Below are 13,545 nucleotides of genomic sequence, written 5' to 3'. Positions count from 1 at the left end.
ACTAGCTAGCTATGACATATCGGCACAAGAACAACATGTTTATATGGTTAAATGTCGTACAATATGAATGTAAGTGCTTTAGGCATAAATGTTACACTACTATTCTTTACTGCCTGTACTTAGTTCAACCTGTTAAGTAATTAGTCATTGCTAACCGTATATCACTGAGCCTGTGCGGTCCACCTTCAACTTACTAAACAATGGGTTTATGTAGTATCGAGTGATTAAAATTGTTTGTAGTGTTTAGATTGTAAAAGAGTGAAAGTGTTGTAAAGATTAAGTACTAATAATGCCTTGTTACACCATTTGCTGTTCATAAGACTAACCTGTGTCCTAATTGTTCACTGATATTCATGCTGTTCATAATTCTAACCTGTGTCCTAATTGTTAACTGGTATTCACCTTTTCATGCCATATACTTATCTTATAGGTTCATAGGTAGGTAGTAGGCTATCTGCCCAAGGGCATTTATAAGCCTAGCCAGAGTATGTCAGCTTTCACCGCCCCATTGATTAAATAACTGATCCTCTGTCAAGCAGAGCCAATGAAGTGATCCCAGGGGTGCATTTTCTATTACCCATCCACTCGTCAAGGTTTCTCTTGAAGAATGTTAGTGAGGGGCTCTGCCTGATGTAATTTGGAATTTTGTTCCAAAGCATGGGGAGTCTCTGTGACAGGAATCTATCCCTCCAGCATGTTCTATTTATTGTTGTGGTGAGGTTTAGCTCACTAGAGCGCGTGGCTGGCAGTGACTTGGATTTCTTTAGGTGGAGCATGTCCATCAATTCTGAGTTGGACATGGCTTTGTAAGTCAGGCAGAGATCACCTCTGAGTAAGCGATATGCCACTGAGTACAGCCTGAGTTTTTTCAGTCGGGCTGCATAGGACATATGTTTGACACCAGTAATCCTCTTGGTGAGGTACTTTTGTGGTCTTTCCAGCTGTTGGAAGTGTCTTGTGAAGTACATCCCAAATGGGTCATTGTACTCTATGATGGGTCTAATGAGTGATGAGTAGAGGGGCACTATAACCTCTTTATTGCTAGATGCAAACCCTTTAGTAATTAGATGGGCCACATAGAAGGATTTCCTAACTACTTTGGCAATATGATTGTCAAAGGAAAGATTACTATCTACCTGGGTCCCCAGATCTCTTATTACCTTTTCTGTATTAAGGGGGCTGCCAACTATGTGGTAATTCGTGGGTGTTTTGTTTTTTCCCAAATGGGATGACTATGCATTTTTTGGCATTTAGCTTGAGGCCATGACTTTGACACCAGGTGTCCGTCTCAGTAACGCCCTTTTGGAGGATGTCCATGTCAGCCGGAGAGTCAATTATGGCTCCCAGTTTGCAGTCATCAGCGAACTTGGTTAGCCACAGTCCTCCTGTGTTTGCCTGTACTTCTGAGAAGTATATGCCAAACATTAGGGGTCCCAGGACCGAGCCTTGTGGGACACCACTTGTGACTGGTTTAGAGTCGGACCTGGAGCCTGCTATTCTTACTGTGTGAGTTCTGTCTGTAAGCTAGTTGGCAACCCATCTCGTGATGTAGGGGTTTATGTTCAGGCTGGTGAGTTTTTCTGTAATACCTGAGTGGGGATTGGTGTTGAAAGCCTTGGTGTGGTCAAGGTAGGCTGTGTGAACCACCTTTCCCTCATCTATGGCCTTGGTGACTGTCTCGGAGAAGTCAACCAGGTTTAGTAGGCATGATCCGCCCTTAACAAAGCCAAACTGGGTTGGGTCAAGTGTTTGGAGGTTCCCAATGTCTTTGTTAATGAGTTCCATGATGATGCACTCCATAGCCTTGCATACCAGGCTAGTCAGGCTTATGGGGCGATAGTTACCAGGGTCAGTTGTGGCTCCTCCTTTGTGGAGAGGAATAACCATTGCTGTGCACCATTCTATGGGCACATAGCCTGTGGAGAGGCTGAGGTTGAACAGCGTGTTTAGGTGGGGGGTTAGTTCATTCTGTAGTTCGTGCAAGACGCAGCCTGGGACACCATCTGGTCCCATTGACGCTGTGTTTTTGGCTTTTGAAAGGGCCGTTTTCACCTGTGTGTCTGTGATTTTTGGGACACTACACTTTTCCAGTATTGTTGTGGGCCCTTTTGGAGGTGAGAGGGGGGTGAAGTTTGCACTAATCTGTCTGCCAGGATGTTGGCAATATCAGTAGGTTCAGTATATTTTGCACTATTTTGCACTAGTTCAGTGCATATCTGCGAGTTGCTACTTAGATTCTTAACATAGCTAAAGAAGGCTTTGTGGTTATCTTTTGAATCCTTGGCTATTTTTCTTTCGAAGTTAGCCTTGGATGATTTCATGAGGGACCTCAGTTTCTTACTGATACTGATCAGGGATGTCTTTCCTTCTTGGGATTTGCTTTTTTTCTGAACTAGTTTCCTCCTTCTATTGTATAGCCTGTTTATTCAGGGGTCCACCAAACTGGTTTCCTTCTCTTAGAAGAGTGAGTCTTGGTTTTGCTAGGGATGGCACAATCCATGCATCTTTGTAGCTGCTCATAGAGTGCATTTGTAAAGGTTTCTGCATCTTGGGCAGCATTATCCTTTAGCGTGGGGGCTGTGAAACTTACCACCTCTGTTTTAAGTAAGGTGAAGTTTGCTTTAGAAAAGTTTTTTACTGTGGTTTCCTTAGGTGGGGGTGGTGGTCGGGTGTGGACATCCAGAGTGATTAGTTTATGGTCTAATCTAACCAGTGACGGGTTGACCTCAGGTGTGGAACACCTGTCGCCCATGTTGGTGATGACCAGGTCCAATATGTTTTTACCTCTGGTAGGGAAGATTACCAGCTGATCCAGGGCATTTGAGTTGATGAATTCCAGGAAGCGCTGGGCCTGGTAATTTGTACTCGAGTAGTTTTCCCAGTGAATGGTAGGGTAATTGAAATCACCCAATATCAGGGTGTTCGGTAGGGCCTTCATGTTTTCCAGTGTCTCCAGAAAGGTGGAGTGGTGGTCCTGGGTCATGGAGGGTGATCAGTAGCAGGCCACAATTTGCATTGCAGATTTGCCCGATGTTAGTTGCACATGGATGATCTCAGAGGTATCATGCTGCACCACTAACCTGGAGGTGTAGGTATCCTTGATGAATATGGATACACCCCCTCCCTTTGTGTTTCGATCTGTGTTCTGTGGCCAAAACATGTGCTATGAGTTGTAGCCCGGTAGTGCTGGGGTGCTCTCTGGAGCCTTGAACCAGGTTTCAGTTACTGCACAGATGTTGCCGTTCTCCATACTGAGGAGTGCTTCGAGTGGGTGCATTTTGAGATTTAAACTCCTGGCATTGAGTAGCATAACCCTCAGTTTTTTGTTAATTGAGATGTTTACGGAGGTGGGTTTGACTTTTGAGCCTTGCCTAAAAAAGTCACTATGGGGGCAGCAAGAGCCTTGGCCAGTATTCAAAAGCCTAGGGGTTACAGGTGCAAGCCATCTCTTGCGAAGCAACATGGCTTGTCGAGCATGTCATCCCAGGCTGACAGACACTAGATCCCCTTTGAATGACACCAGAAGCTTAGCCAATTGTTGACATTGATAATTTTTTCTTTATACTGAGGTATCATTCTTGGTGAGGGCAGGATGCTACTCAGGGTCAGGGTCATACCAGCCTGGGATACATGATCAGAGAGCTCTTCCATGTCTCTTTTGATGTAGTCCAGGGAGGTACATCTCAGGTCATTCACACCAGCATGAACAATGACAGAGTCATATTTGTACTTGTTCTGGAGTGACCTGAGTGCTTGTGTTATGTGGTGGATTCTGGCTCCCGACAGGCAGCTAACAGTAACCTTCTGCTTGTCCAGCCTAGTGAGTGGGACGTCAGTGTGCCTGACTATAGAGTCACCTATTACTAGTGTGTTAGGTATGTTATTTCGCCTTAAGGGCTGTGATTGTGCGGCACACTGATTTTGTGTTTTATGCGTTGTCTGGTTTGTGATGGGAAGTGCAGGTTGTTTGGGTGTCTGCTTTGGAGGTCTCTGATGCTTTTGCAGGTTTTTGTTTAGAGCCTCCAAGTATACAATGCTGTTTTAGTAGGTCTTTGTGCGGCTGGAGTTGTGGTGCAAGTGTTAACCTTCTCCTCTTGACTGTCTGTTCCAGTCTTGGGTGGAGACAGCTTAGCTTCCAGTTTGGCTGTATAATTGCATCTCTCGCATATGTTAGTGTTTTGTGGTAGGAAGAGAGGGTTGTGTGTGTACATGAGGCAGTTGTAACATTGCCTCAGGATACCCAGATTCACCAGCTGGACTGGAGAGTGCACCTGAAGTTGCCCTTTGGTCATGCCTGAATAGTAGGGTGAGCTGCTTAGGCGCTTGGTTGGTGAGGGGTGAATAAAGAGCCTTGTCCTGCTGGGCAATCAGTGTCAGGGTATATTAGTGCTTGCTGTTAGGTCTGAGCAAGTGCTGGGCTGTAAGATGCTTTTTGAGTGCTTAGGTTGAGAGTTAGACTAGTTTCAAGGGAAAAACTGAAGAGGAGACTTAGTGGAGCCAGGAATAATTTAACTGTAGCTAACTGGCACTGCCCGGTGCACAAAACTGTGCAAACGCGGTTTTTGTAGTAGGGAAATGAAAGAGAGAGAAATTATCCCAAAATGGCCAATAAACTACTAACTTCTGGGCTGGAACAACTCCTCCAGGGACAGATAGGTTGCTCAAAGCTCCCCTCTCTCACAGGTGAACAGAGAAACTTCCTTCTATCCAAGTAAGGTATGGGCAACTCAGAAACTAGTATCACAGCCCTGAATTCAGCACTAGCCTGAAAACTGGACTATACTAGCTTAAAAAAGCAGGAAACAATGGATTTTTTTTTTTTGAAAAGATAAGGCAAAAACAGTAAAAAATACACTTAAAACAGCTTTAAACAACTACAAATGATCAGAAAAGGCTATCACACTTTAGTGTGTAGCCTACAACAGTTAAACAAATTATTTAAAAAAAAAAACTTTTTAAAAGTGCAGGCAGTCAAATAAGTACAATATGTGAAAAAAACAAGCTTTTAAATCACAATAAATGCTGGAAAATCTGTTTAGGCAGAAGACAGTTAAGTACAGCAAGAAAGTACAGAAAACTGTTACTTAATCACTCCAAAGTCTCTCTCCTAAGCTAGAAGGCTTGTATCAGTTTAAGGCTTTCTAGTGCTACCCAGTAGGTTAGTTACAGGAAAGATGGGGAAACAAGTGCAGATGTGGTCTTTTAAATCAGAAAGTTGAAAGAGACGGACAAACTATCCAAATGGTCAATAAACTGCAATTTCTGGGCCAAGAACCTCTCCTCTTGTGGTAGACAGGCTACCTAGTGTTTACCACTCCCACTGATAAGCTAGAAGGCTTTCCTCCAACACAGAAAGGCTTGCGGGGCTCAGAAGCTTACCAACAGTCCTGGATACAGCAACTCTGTATCTGGCCTAGGTTAGTTACAGGAAAGGTGGGAAACAAGCGCAAGTACGGCTTTTAAACCAGAATGTTGAAAGAGATGGAAAAAAAACTGCCCAAACGGCCAGTAGCTACAATTTCTGGACCAGGAACCACTCCTCTTGTGGTAGATAGGCTACCTAATGCTTACCACTGCCACTGATAAGCTAGAAGGCTTCCCTCCATCACAGAAAAGCTTGGGGGGCTCAGAAGCTTACAAAGAGTCCTGGAATACAGCAAATCTGTACCTGGACTAGACTAGTTACAGGAAAGGCGGGAAAAAGCAAGTTGAAAGAGATGGAAAACTGCCCAAACGGCCAAATAAACTACAATTTCTGGGCCAAAACTCACTTTTGTCATGGAAGATAGGCTACGTAGTGCTTACCACTCCCCACTGATAAGCTAGAAGGCTTTCCTCCAACACAGAAAGGCATGGGGGCTCAGAAGCTTACTAACAATCCTGGATACAGCAACTCTGTAACTGGACTAGGCTAGTTATAGGAAAGGCAGGAAACAGGCACAAGTGCGGCTTTCAAACCAGAAAGTTGAAAGAGATGGGAAAAAAACTGTTCAAACAGCCAATAGCTAGAATTTCTGGGCCAGAGACCACTCCTCTTGTGGTAGATAGGCTACCTGATGCTTACCACTCCCACTGATAAGCTAGAAGGCTTCCCTCCAACACGGAAAGGCTTGGGGGCTCAGAAGCTTACAAGGGGTCCTGGATACAGCAAATCTGTTACCTGGACTAGACTAGTAACAGGAAAGGCAGGAAACAAGCGCAAACACAGGCTTTTAAATCAGAAGGTTGAAAGAGATGGAAAAGCTTCCCAAACAGCCAAAAAACTATAATTTCTGGGCCAGAAACCACTCCTCCTGTGGTAGATAGGTTACCTAGTGCTTACCACTCCCACTGATAAGCTAGAAGGCTTCTCTCCAACACAGAAGGGCTTGGGGGGCTCAGAAGCTTACCAACAGTCCTGGATACAGCAAATCTGTACCTGGATTACACTAGTTATAGGAAAGGCAGGGACCAAACGCAAAACAGGCTTTTAACCAGAAAGTAGAAAGAGATGGAAAAACTGCCCAAATGTCCAATGAACTACAATTTCAGGGCCAAAACCCACTCTTCCTATGGTAGCTAGGCTACCTAGTGCTTACCACTCCCACTGATAAGCTAGAAGGCTTCCCTCCAACAGAGAAAGGCTTGGGGGACTCAGAAGCTTACCAACAGTCCTGGATACAGCAAGTCTGTATCTGGACTTGACTAGTTACAGGAAAGGCAGGAAACAAGCTTAGAATTTTTTTTTGTTACAGAAAAGCAGCTAAAACAGCAGTAAATACAATTCAAATTGTAGTGCAGGCCAGCACACCCGAGCATGTAGCAACACTACGGCAAATACAGTTCAAATAAATGCAATTAAATTAACAAATGACTAAAAAAACAAGTGCAGGAGGCAGTAAATTAGAAGGCTGCTAACAAGCAGTAATAAGTGCAAAGTAAGAGCACCTGAACAGTTAACAGCACGCAGAAGAACAACTAAGACAGTTACAGTAAGAGCAGATGAATAAGATATATATATATATATATATATATATCTACTGCCAATCATAGACGGACCGGAGTTCCGCTGTGGTGACCCCTAACCGGGAAAAGCCGAAAGACACAACAACATATATATATATATATATATATATATATATATATATATATATATAGTGAGCGTGACTTGGTAAGTGTGCGATAGAGTGAGGGATTTAGTGTTAGGGAGCGGACAGGTAAGTGTGGGATAGTGAGGGACTGTAGTTTTAGGGGCGGGTTAAGTGAGTTAGGGTTAGGGTGCGGGTAGAGTGAGTGTGCGATAGTGACGGACTATATGTTTAAGGGTGGGTTAAGTGAGTTAGGGTTAGGGTTCAGGTAGGGTATGTGTGCAATAGTGACGGACTGTATGTTTAGGGGTGGGTTAAGTGAGTTAGGGTGCGGGTAGGGTGAGTGTGCGATAGTGACGGACTATATGTTTAAGGGTGGGTTAAGTGAGTTAGGGTTAGGGTGCGGGTAGGTTAAGTGTGCGGTTGTGTCGGACCTTAGGGTTAGGGTTTGGGTTAAGGTTAGTGCATGTATAGTTGTGTGTAATGTGTAGTTTACGTATTGTGTGTCAGTGTTTTGGGTGTCGGTGTTATGGTGTTTGGTTTTGTGCGTTGTCGGTCTTTTGGTGTCGGTGTTTTGGGTGTCAGCTTTGTGGCGTGTCGGTGTTGTGATAGGGATCTATATATATATATATATATATATATATATATATATATATATATATATATATTATTTTTTTTTTTGAGGGAAGGAACAGAGCAGGATTAAGAGGCAACAGGGGTTGTCCTTCCCAAATGCTCTATTTGTATACAGTAAGAGTGCCTGAAATCAGAATATGATCTCACTGCACTCAGTTGAATGAGCAAATGAGATGGGCCCAGAAGAAGTATCCAAATACAAATCTACAAGAGGGGCAGGCAATTTCAAAGCCACCAACATTAATACCAAAACAAGAAAAGATAGGGTGGGTGGGGAACTAACTGTAGAGAGATAGCCACAACGTCAGTTGAGTTAATATTCAGTGAAAAACACAAATAAATAAATTTAATACAGTACTATATGCAAAAGAGCAGCTAAAAGTGTACTTAAATTCACTTATACGTCCAGCTGTTTCAGGTAGATGTTAGCTGGCCAAAGCTCTGATATTAAGCAGAGATAACTCAAAATGTACCAATTATAAAAGGCAAGACAGAATATCAGTGATGAGCTGGAACTACCTCCCACTGCTATCATTGGCTACACAGAAATTCTAAAAAGTACTCTGTAGAGAGACAGCCAAAACTTCTGTTGAGTTAATATTCAGTGAAAAAAATAAATAAATAAAATAAAAACAGTACTATATGCAAAAGAGCAGATAAAAGTGTACTTAAATTCACTTATATGTCCAGCTGATTTCAGGTAGATGTTAGCCGGCCAAAGCTCTGATATTAAGCCTGTGCTGTTATTTGTTATGCTAGTATTTGTCTTTGTTCATCTTGTTCAATATATTTTAATTTACAAACTGTGTCATAACTAAAAAGAATATTTAATTTAGTCCACTCACCTTGTTAAAAAACAAGCAAAAATGTAAATTGACACATTCTGCCATTGTTTTTCTTCTTCACACCTTCAGTCAAGAACTGAAGCTGTCATTCGTGGAGCTTTAAGAAGCCTTAAAACATGGGGTTTACAACTTTCTTATTAATTGTTGCATGTCATTAATCAGTGTAATCGACTGTGAAAGGTGTGATCAAATGAGCAAAATCTCTCAAATGTGAATTGCATTTGAAGTTAAAAAAGAATAGGGAAAAGTATTTTACAGGGTGGGCAAGCACTCTGTACCTCTTTTTTTTAAAATAATTTTATTAAATAATTATTAAAATGAACAAATATTTCCATGAAATTATAACATTTTTTCTTTAAAGTTAAAAAACAAGAAAATAAAAAAAAACTTCTAAGATATAAACCAGTGTAACTAAACTATGTACAAAGACGTTCATCTTGCAAAAGAAAATTTCTTAATGTAGCTGTAGGATTAATAAAAATCATCTGTTTACATAAATTAATAAACTATTTTTCTAGAAGTTCATAGATGATATTCCATGAATTATATACTGTAGTATTCCTAGATGATCTAGATTTAATAGTTAACATTTCCAAATTACACATTTCAATGAGTATATTTTTAAATTCCAAAAATGTAGGTGCTGTACTAGATTTCCAATTCTTAGTGATTGTTTTTCTAGCTATAGATAGTATAGACCAAACCAAGGGGTGCTTATTCTCTTTTATACAATTAGGGACAGGAATATTAAATAAAACAAGTGATTTAGATATAAAGAAATTATCAGTAAAAATTGTTTGCAACAAATTATTGATATCATCCCAAAATTTTCTTAAATATATGCAATTATAAAACATATGAGACCAGTCAGCATTCAATTAAATATTACATCTCCAACATGTTATATTCTTTTTAGAAAATATACTTATATTATGAGGAGTGATAAATGATCTATTTAAAAATCTCCATGTGAATAATTTCCATTTTAAAGAAGTAGTCATACTTGCTGATTGTAAAATATTCAATTTGTCTTTCTCAGAAGGGGGAATATTATTAATTAAAGAAAATATTTCCAATAATTATCTGAATGTGTATCTAAATCACATTTAATTGCCCTATAAATGTTTGATAACTTGTTATTAGCAGGAAAGTTATGCAAAACTGATAAAATCATATATTGTATTAGCTTGGGAATTTTTTTCCTAATTATAGGAGACATATAATCCAATTTATTTAATACATATTGTCTAGCTTCTTGAAGCTCTAACCATAAACAAGTATCAAGTTTATACTCTTCCAAGAGTAAACTATTGGATTTTATCTCATTATTTATCATCATTTGGTGCCAAAATATTAAATGCTTTTGCTGAAATATAGACATTTTTGTATAATCTGAAGAGAAAATAGATCTGTGTGTGTAGGTTATAGGGTAGAGTAAAAAAAAGCCAATCCTTATAGATATTATATTTAAATATATAATTTTTAAATGATTTTAAAAGAAAAACTATATACTTAGAGTTAAAACTCAGAGAAGAAAATTCAGAAATATAATCATCTAAAGTAGGAACTTCATTTGTCAGCAACCTGTGGGATACGGATCCGATCTCGGATCCGAGCCGGCAACTTCTAACATAGCATAGATCTGAGCTCCTAGCTCCTCCCCCTTACCCATAATCCCCTGCCTGCCCTGACTGACCCCAGATCTAGTTTGCCGCTCTTCAAGCAACAGCTAGGTTCAGAGCTCTTGGCGTTTTGTGAGGAAAAAAGTTTTTTGTATTTTTTCTCCTGAGTGACTGGTTGTGTGTGTGATAGGTGTATCCTTTCTCCTTTTATAGATATAACATATTGTTTTAATTTTAGAATAATTCTCTCTCCCCCGCTGGTCATAGCGTGTGTGTGTGACTGAATTAGGGGCCTAGTGAGTGTGCTTTCCTACAGTATGTCGGAGGCCCCTAAGGCAATTTTTTCGAAATGCACTGAGTGTGGTCACAAGCTTTCACCGGCTGATGGCCACACTCGGTGCGTTAGGTGCCTTGGGGTTGAACACCTCTCTTCGGGTTGCGCGATTTGCACGGCGTTCAACCCCAGGGCACTCAAGGATCGAAGGTTGAAGCTAGTTCTGGCGGGCCTTCTACCCCCAGACTCTGCTTCGGTGCCTGCTACCCCCCCGGTAGCGGTCACCCCTGCCTCCCTTCCTCCGACCGGGACTCAACCTCCCGCTTCGGCTCCGGAGGATAGGGAGGCCAGGAAAGAGAAGCGGTGGGAGAAGCACCTTAAGCGGCGGGCCGAGGGCTCTTCATCGGCCCCGCCCGCCAAGAGGGCTTCCCTGTCCAAGTCTTCTCAATCTCCTCCTCCTCGGATCCGATCCCCTTGTTTCTCCCCGGGACCCGAGGAGGAGGTGATCCGGTCCCCGTCGAGGTCATCGAGGCGACACTCCAGGTCTGCCTCGGTGGCCTCGTCGAGGTCCACTTTTAGCATGTCTGACGCGGATATGGACCGGATGATGAGGAGATTCATCCAGGCCCAGATGCAGATGGGAGTGCTCTTGCCTCCCCCCCCCTCTGGGGGGGAGCTCGACCCCTTTTTCGCTCCTATAGCTCCTTCTCCAACCCGCATTCCGGGCTCGGAGTGCTCGGAGCTGAGCCACGTTGGATCCGGGGGTAGGTCGGAGCCGACCGTGCTGGGCACGCCGGCTCCGACTATTCCCTCGAGTCTGTCGGATCCAACCTCTTGGAGCCGTGGGCCGAGCTTCGGATCCGAGGGATTTTGTGTGCTTTCGGCTCCGTCCTGGTCGGAGCACACTGGTCCTTCAGATCCGACGTTCTCGGCGCCGGGTCCGATCCCCGCTTCGGATCTGAGTGGGAGTCGGATCTCAGATCCTTCTGAGAGCGGCTCCCCCTCGGCTTTCGCTGCGGTGGAGAAGGCACTGTCGAGTGCTTCCAGGCCTCCGGTCCTGGCTTCGGCTCCCTCCTGCACTCCTTCTCATCTGGTCCTGGCTCCCCTCACCCGGCCCTCCGGGCAGCCTGCCTCAGTGACTTTAGGAGTTCCAGTGGAACAGATTACAGCCCATGAGGACTCCTCGGACAGCCCCCCCCCGAGGAGATTCCCCACAAGGCAAAGTGCAAAAGGAGGCACATAGACTCCCCTGAGAGTCTCACAGAAGATACGGACTTGGATGAAGGGGAAGGCTCCCCGAGATCACCCCCCGTGAGGATGTCTCCTTTGGAGACATCATGGAAATGCTCAAAATCAGAGGTGGGTGGTCTGCTCCCAAGGCTTCCTCTGATGAGTCCGTATTCCTTGAGGCGTTGGAGGCAGGACCATCTACCTCTTGGGTGCCCCCTCCACCTGACCCCCTGGTGGATCTCATATCCTCTAGGGCTTGGAAGAAACCGGACACCGTAGAGCCGATCCCCAAGCGCCCAGACAAAATTTTGAGCCCCCCTGCAGAGAGATCACATTGGAGCAGAGGTCCCCCTGTGGATGCCATGTTGGTGGCTGCAGCCACTAAGAAAGAGTTGGCTCAGGAGAGCCCCACAGTTCATCCTCTGAGCAAGGAGTCTCACGCGAAGGACCGTCTTGGGAAGCGGGCCTTCAGTTCAGCGACCTTCTCTATGAGGGCCTTGAACTATATGGCACACGTTATTAGGATGCAGCGAGACCTAATTAAGGAGTACGCTGCTTCCCCCCTGGGGTCCATGTCGGAGGGAGACAAGGATTTGTACTCTTCCCGAATGGCCACCCTCCGCTCTATCTCTAATACCTCTATGCGGCTATTGTCTCATGCTACAGAGGGAGCCGCTAGAGCAGGCGGAGTCGGGCTTGTCATGAGGAGACAGGCCTGGCTCCGTCACTGTGACTTCTCGGAACCCTTTAAGGCATCATTCGCGAATGCCCCTTTTGATGGTTCTGCACTGTTCGGCAAAACCTTTCGCGACACTCTTGTCCAGAGTGAGAAAGACAGGAAGACCTTGTCTGCCATCGGAGTCCGCTTCGCTGCACCCCAGAGGTCCTTTTCCAAGAACCAAAAGGGTCAGAAGAAGATGTGGTTCCGAAAATCGCATCAGTCTCAGTCTGCTCAGGACAACCAGTCCTCTCGTGGCAGAGGAGGACAGGGAGGACGCCGCCCCAGAGGCAGAGGGGGTCCTAGGAATTTTGGGTCCAGAGAACGTTTCTCTGAGAGGCCCATGCAGAACCCCTGAGGGGTTTCCCGACTGCTCCACTCTGGAGGCAGTCGGGGGCATTTTTCGAAGCACCTGGCAAAATGGGAGTCCATAACAACAGATCGCTGGGTGCTTCGCATTATATCCAGAGGTTACCTAATTCCCTTCATAGCCAGCCCCAGAATCAGAAGCCTTCCTGACGTCCCACCCAGTCAAAAGAAGGCGGCCGCTGCAGAAATTCAGCAGCTTCTACAAAAAAGAGCCATCCAGCCCGTCCCCCCAGATCAAGTCGGATCAGGGTTTTATTCCAGGTTCTTTCTGGTGCCAAAAAAGATGGGGACTTGAGGTCCATCCTCGACCTCTCTTTCCTAAACCTGGCGGTACCCAAACAAAAGTTCCGAATGGTCACATTGCAATCCGTCCTCCCCTTATTGTGGGAGGACGACTGGATATGCTCTATAGACCTCAAGGATGCGTTATATCACGTTCTAGTGGACAGGCGTTCCAGGAGGTTCCTCCGCTTCTGGCTGGGAGCCAGTCACTTTCAATTCAGGGTCTTCCCCTTCGGTCTCACCTCAGCCCCAAAGGTGTTCACCAAGGTCCTAGCGGTAGTAGCGGCCCACCTGAGACTCCAGGGAATTCAGGTCTTTCCATACCTGGACGACTGGCTCCTCACAGCCCCAACAAGGCATCTACTTTGCTCAGGCAGGGACTATTTTCTCGGTCTGGCTCCACTATTAGGATTAACCATCAACATGACCAAACAGATGCTTGCGTTCTTGACTCCAGATCGACTTCGGAACCTGATGTTACACATGCAGGCCATTCTTCAAC

This window comes from Protopterus annectens, chromosome 2.part2 (assembly GCF_019279795.1).
Source record: "Protopterus annectens isolate FY-2018-M chromosome 2.part2, PAN1.0, whole genome shotgun sequence".
NCBI classification, from domain to species: Eukaryota; Metazoa; Chordata; order Ceratodontiformes; family Protopteridae; genus Protopterus; species Protopterus annectens.
Note: the sequence above shows the minus strand (reverse complement) of the source record.